At 46.9% G+C, this 6,786-nt stretch overlaps 1 pseudogene; it reads left to right on the forward strand.

Moving 5' to 3' along the window:
* Positions 1 to 3,114: 3,114 nt before the first annotated feature.
* LOC146178088 (uncharacterized) lies at positions 3,115 to 6,550 on the forward strand (annotated as a pseudogene).
* The last annotated feature ends 236 nt before the right edge of the window (positions 6,551 to 6,786 follow it).

Here is a 6,786-nt window from a genome sequence, read left to right on the forward strand (position 1 = left end):
CTCTTAGCAACAAGATGTCGGCCGCTGGTATGGCATTAGCGGCGCTTGGGGTCTCAGTCTTGCATACAAATAGCCACTTTGCCTAAATCACAACGATTCTACCGAAGATCCGAACAATGCTTCGAATTAGAGAGAGAAAGAGATAGAGGGGGAGGGGGAGAAAAGGGGAGAGGAGGGAGAGAAAAGCTCAAAATAAGTAAAAGAAAGAAAGCACTTTTAGCGTGAGAATCACCTATTCCACTGCCGTACTAATTTAGCAAGAGCGAACACGTTACCTTGTTGCCATGGGCCCCTCCTCCCAACACAAAGCATGATTAGCACATTAATTATTACCCTGAGTGGGGTGGCAGTGTGACATTCATTATAAATAGTTGTTTTACGATGTATGAACCATTGATATGTCTGCAGTGTCTCTTCAGAAACGATCAGTGAATTTTAAATAAGCCTGAAAGGGTTGTATATTCTACTTATTTTTATATCATCATTGTTACTTTGGTTAAATGGCTCACATTCTATCTGCAGAACTACGTACATTAATGTGTGTTACATTTTGTTGCTCTCGCATTATATGATCATTCGCTCGTGCAAAATCTCTTGAATGGGGCTGAGAGTTTGAAATACAAATGTTGGATATAAGCACAATGGAATACTGCATTCAATTGTGGTTAAATCACATGCAAACTACTCGTGCTTTGATTTTCTTTTTAGAAACGGCATAAATACACACCCTCAGTGCCACCCCATGACGCTATAAGCTGGAGGAGAAGGGTGCGCTCTGCCCCCCCCCCCCCCCCCCCCCCCCCCCCCAAAAAAAAAAGGACGTTAGATACATGATGAAGATCGGACGAGAAAAGCACATCACAATTGTTCCCGTCGGGCGCAGCTCGGGTGTTTCAGATTTTAGATAGCAGTTTCCGCGGCCGGCAATACTCTTTGACTTCCTTTAGGATTATTTAATAAACCACTACCACCCCCACTAGCCCTCCTACCGGTGCAACGACATCAAGCTCCAATCTAATTCATAAAGTGCGCCAGAAGGAAATGTCAGGGCACAAAAGAAAATTCCCTACATGCGTTCTACAGACCACTTTGCCTCATACTGATTCAAGGTATTTCTCTGCAACTCTTACACTCTGCTCAGAAGCTGCTGGCTGCATGGATGATTTTTAGCATTAGAGCCGCTTCATAAATAGCGTGCTGAGTTTGAGACTTGTTGATGATTTCTATTATCGCGATCACTTCTCTCTTCATTGTCTCTCAAGACTAATCGATTCCCTTTTGAAATGTGCGACTCTGGACACAATTGCTGGCTCGGTGGCTTAATGCTAATTGCGTTGAAAGGCGGAAGAAAACTGTGGACATTTAAGCTTCGCCTTAAAGCGTATATGTCGTGACAGCCGTACGGTACCGCCTGTTGTGAGTGGCTCGTCTGATGAGCCATCTTATTCTTATGCACTCAGTCCTTACTGACGGGAACTAGACCCGCGCTTACAAGAATATCTGTTAAAATTTAAGCTGCTGGTTCCATCCTCCTGCAGTTTCGTATACTTTGCTGTGACACATCAATGCTAAAATATGTTGTTAGCATAAAATATGTGGTTAGCATACATTTCTAGCAATTTATGAGTTTCCCGCGCGGTTGCGATCTCACGCTTTCTTTCCTAATCATTGCCTCTCTGAGTTTCTACATACTCACACAGTCGTTGGCTGCCAAAATGTGTCATAAGACAAAGGGCAGCTTAAATCGACCCCTAGGAATATGTCTCTGCGTCCTAAGAGTCGGGATCAAAGGGTGCCAGGTTCGATTTCCATCTTACCCTCGGTAAATTAGCTATTCAGGACATATAATAAGGTGAGGCTTCCCAAAAAAAAAACAAAATATTTTGCCTCTGCCCGTGCCACTAGGTATAACGGGCTTAGCTATTCAGGACAGTTTCTTTAGTTTGCTCTTACGCCAATCCTTCACCTGGCGTCGAATATTTTTGAGAAATATCGATTTTCTGCTCACACCACGCCGGCACTGTCGTATTTCCCCCTGAACACTTCACTCTTAATATCTGATCTTATGAAATTGTAGTGCATCCTAAACGGTTGCGAACAGAAGCAATTGTACGGCTGTTCTTCAGGCAGACATGGCTTCTTGTTGAACGGCAAAGCGGTGGTATAGGGTGGAATACCGATACACGCTAAAGTGTTTTTGATATGTATATCACACTCAAATAAGAGCTATAACTCTGGTCATCTTCCGCGTTTCAGTGTGTTGATATTTGACACTTTTCTTTTGGGGGGGGGGGGGGGGGGGGATTTGATAGGAGAAGAAATAAACTTTCAGGGATGCACTTTAGCCTTATTAAGTGTGTAAAGGTGAAACCGCTGCGAGTTCCTGACCAAGTTTAGTTATTAGCTCGTTCTGCGTTTCGTTGCTTTCCGATGTCTGCAAATTTATTGCTCTTATCTTTACTTTTTGTTATCAATTTGATCTGTTTATACTTTCTCTATTATTTCTTCATTTACTACTATGATTCTTTTTTCATTTTCGATTTCTTTGTTGCATACCGCCGCTGTTTTTTGCTCCCTGAGCTCCCTCTCGCCTCCATGCGTTAGACAGGGAGAAATATGGACTGGTTTTTTAGGATAAGTATAGAAAATGTTGTCGCATAGTGGCTTGCGCGCTCTGCAGGGGAACGCAAAGATGGTGGCTGGAGTCGTGGAATGGGCGCGTTTCTCTTGTTTTTCGTATACTTTCTTCCGTGTACACGCCACTCACGAGGCAAGAGATGTCTTCGCATTATATGTAACGATTATATTTATTAATTTATCAATTATATATAAATAATGCCAATCGCATTCGGGATTGTTGTGGAAGGACCATAACATTTTCGAAATACTGAAAAGACGTCAAAATTGACAGAAACAAATTAGCAGGGCTTCAACCAAGGTTAAACAGAGTTAAACTTATGAAAGCAGTGTTTAATTCGGTTTGCTGTTAGTTGCTATTTGTTTTTTTCCCTCTAAGTTTCGATTTGTTGCTTGTTAAGCTCTAGGATATACAGACATTAGGCAACGTGTTCCCGTTTACGGCGTCTTCTCTTCCATTTCAACTCAGCCCGCCGGATGCGGCGCGCTTCTTCGGCCGAGACAGTAGAAGGACACAGCTCACTTGCCATCCTGGCGTGGTCTGACGTGCGATACCAATTGCGCGATGCGCCTATGCAGGCAACCATGAAGCGCAGCAAGATGCCAGTCACATCATCTCCAAGCTAAATCACTGTTGGTGCAACGCGAGCAAGACAACCCTGTTGTCCTACAAATCTGATAAAGACCCCTGTCCCCAGGCGTGGTGCAGGGGACTTTTGCTAGCGTCTGCCGACACACCTATAGGTGTTATATTAAAGACGTCGGGTGCGCCGCCCCTGGCCACCTCCATTAACAGGGAGGAAAGAGTGCACGCGCACTAAAATTTAGAGGTGAGTTGACCTCACCAGAAGAGAGGTGACCAGCTCATCGATCAAGACCAATAACTACATAGAAGATGCAGAGGAAGTTGCAATCGCCCAATCAGTTAAACACGCCAGCAGACAAGGTAGAAAACACATAATACTCAGCGATTTTCCAAAAGGCCTGTCGTGCCTTCTTCCTGGGACGCGTATGCAAACAGGCACATCGAATAATGAAGCAGAAAAAAAAATACAGGCAACATGAAGCACACAATCCTGTGGATACCGGCACACGAGGGAATCGATGGCAATGATCTAGGCTGCCGACAGGATAGCCCGAAGGCATACTTTCCGGGCACTTGCGCCCGCTGCCCCAGAGCCTTCAACCCCTCTTACCTATGGGCAACTAATACAATACTTCAAATTAGAAAGAAAACGATAGGAAGAACCACACAAAGACCAGGCAGTAACCTGGAGGAACGTACAGGCCAGTACATTCCCAAACCTAGCAAAGTACCACAAAATCTGGCCCGAAAAATTCAAAAATAACACATGCACTGCATGCGGTGAAGTCTCGGACATCCTTCACATGATATAGAACTGCAAAGAGCAATTAGAGAAATATAAAGCTCGAGCACTCAGCCAAGCTGAGTGGGAGGCAGGGCTGGCCCACACGGGTCTCTCTGAGCAGCGCAGACTGCTCACCAGGGCCCGGGAGGCAGCCCAAGCCATTGGTAACCTGAACAGAGAAAACCACTCACACTATTCCGTTAAACAATTACAGGCTGTGCAAGCAATGACCTCGATACCCCTTTTACACTGCGCGAGCTTGAATCTGCACTTCTTCCTAACGCCAGTCGGTCGGCTCCCGGTGAAGATGGAATCACTCCGCTCTTCGCAATCTTCCCGATAACGCAAAAGAGCACCTTCTCAAACTCTATAACACCGCCTGGGAAGAAGACTCTGCCATTGTCCTGGACTTCCTCACTTATTTCTATCTTCCCTAAACCTGGTAAGCCTCCAGCCCTTTCAAATCTCCGGCCTATTTCTCTGACCTCCTGTGTCGGCAAGACAATGGAAAGAATGGCGCTCACTAGGCTTAATAGGCATTTGGAGGTTTCAAACTCACTCCCTCATACCCTCAATGGCTTTCGTTTCCGCGTATCTGCACAGGACCTTTTCCTTATACTCCAGCATACATTCTTAGCCTGTGGTAGCTCTCAGCTTCCCGCCCTGGTCACAGTCGATGTCCGCAAGGCATTCGATTGCGTCTCCCATGACCATATTCTTACCTGCCTTTCCAGCACCGGCTGCGGCTCCCGCATGTATAACTACATTCGAGCTTTACTTTCTAATCGCGAGGCCCATTTCCGAGCATTGAACTTCACTTCTACACCCCACAGACTCACCCAGGGTACCCCGAAGGGTGCCGTTATTTCACCCACCCTTTTTAATACCGCCGTGGCTCCTCTCGCGGTTAAGTTATCGTCTATTCCCGATCTTCAGCATTCTTTTTACGCCGACGACATCACTCTGTGGTGCTAGCGTGGATCTCCTGGTCACGTTCAAGACACCGTTCAGGAGGGAGTAGATATCAATTCTTGCTTTCTTGACCATGCAGGACTGTCTCCCGCGCCCGAGAAGTCAGAACTCCTACTTCTGACTCACTCCGTTTATCAACGAGCTCACAACGCACTGATATCCCTTACCTTGGGCGGCTCCCCAATCCCCAAAGTTTCTCAGTGCCGCGTTCTTGGCATGCCTCTGCGTGCCGCCAAAAATGTCCGGGCTCTCCATGCGGCTGTTGCTACCTGTCAGTCCGTCACCCATTTACTTCGCCGAGTTGTGAGACGGTGCTCTGGCCTGAGGGAAGCTCACGCCTGTCGACTGGCTCAGACGCTGGCTCTTAACAAATTCCTTTACTTTATACCATACTTTTCATTCACCCAGGGCCAGCTAGACACACTTGCAACAGCTCTTCACGGCCTTTATAAAGCTGCGCTTTGTCTTCCCATACCCACTTCCACCGATAAGCTTTATGCCAGCGGGCTTTTTCATCCTCTTCGCAGTCGCCTTTCCCTTCACTGTGACCGACAGATAGCTCGCCTCTCCGGCACGGTTCATGGACGCTGGCTTTTAAACCCAACTAACATTTCCCCCATCCAGTCAGTCCCTCTGCCAGCTCCTTCCCCTCCAGAGGCCACAAACCTCCGTATACTTCCTCTTCCAGCCAATATGTCGCGGGTCCTGCATGCTGGCCGCCGGCATGCTGCTGCCTCTCATTATAGTCCGCCCTTCAATACACATGAAGTCGCTTACACGGATGCCTCTTATGTGGCTCCTCGCGGGTCCGGAAGCCAGGTCCTCTTTCATCCTCGTCTATCTACCCCTGTCACACACACTAGCGGCCCTTTCTCCACCCTTCGGATATTATCTCGCTTGAGGTCCTCTCCATCATTCATGCAATTCAAAGTTTCCATTCTCTTCCACCTGTGCCTCAGTATAAACACCGACTCCCAGGCTGCTATCCGTGCCATTCCATCTAAAAGTCTAACACGTCATCTGTCCACGGAGCTCGAGGTTGCACTTGTTGCGCTGCAGCCCTGCCCCGGCTTCCTCCGATGGATTCCTGGACACTCGAGGATTGACGGCAATGAGCTGGCGAACCAGCTCGCCCGTGAAATTCGTAACCGGGCACTGTTCATCCCCTGGCCAAGATCCTTGGAGGGGGGTCGAGAGTGTCTCATCGCGCCACCATCAGCGAATACTACAATACTGCTCGCTTAGACCGCAAGCTCTACCCCAACCCTCATCCTAATCTTTCCGTTCGGGAGGCTCATATCCTTCGGCAAATACAGTTGAACACACTTATAACACCTGCACCGGCACGGCTATATCTCTACAAATTCCGTCGCGATCCATCATGCCCCGACTGCCCTTCCTCTTATGCCCACGTTTAACACTGCCTATTTTCATGTCCGGTTGCATTGTAATCGGGATTCTTTCCCACCTTCCCTCATACTATCTGGACCTGGGTGGACTGGCTTGGTGCAGAGGGTGAAGAAGAACAGAGCCTGCTCGTCCAGCAGGCCATCGATGTATTAGGCGCCTAAGTGTTGCGCCTCAATAAAGTCTTGTACTACTACTACTACTACTCTTTCTCTCTCCGAAACTGTATTGGGAGAATGCGAACATTAGCGCTACCGCTACTTTTTATTAATCTTTACTGAATAAATTTTAGTGTTTATTTTATTTGCTTTGTTTCTCTACTTTAAAACGGTTTTTATTTAATATTTTAGTTGTTATTAGAGTTTTTATTTTATTCTTTTATCTCGCTAATTATTATTGA

The sequence above is a fragment of the Amblyomma maculatum genome, chromosome 9 (assembly GCF_055883805.1).
Source record: "Amblyomma maculatum isolate TAMU_Amacu chromosome 9, ASM5588380v1, whole genome shotgun sequence".
NCBI lineage: Eukaryota > Metazoa > Arthropoda > Arachnida > Ixodida > Ixodidae > Amblyomma > Amblyomma maculatum.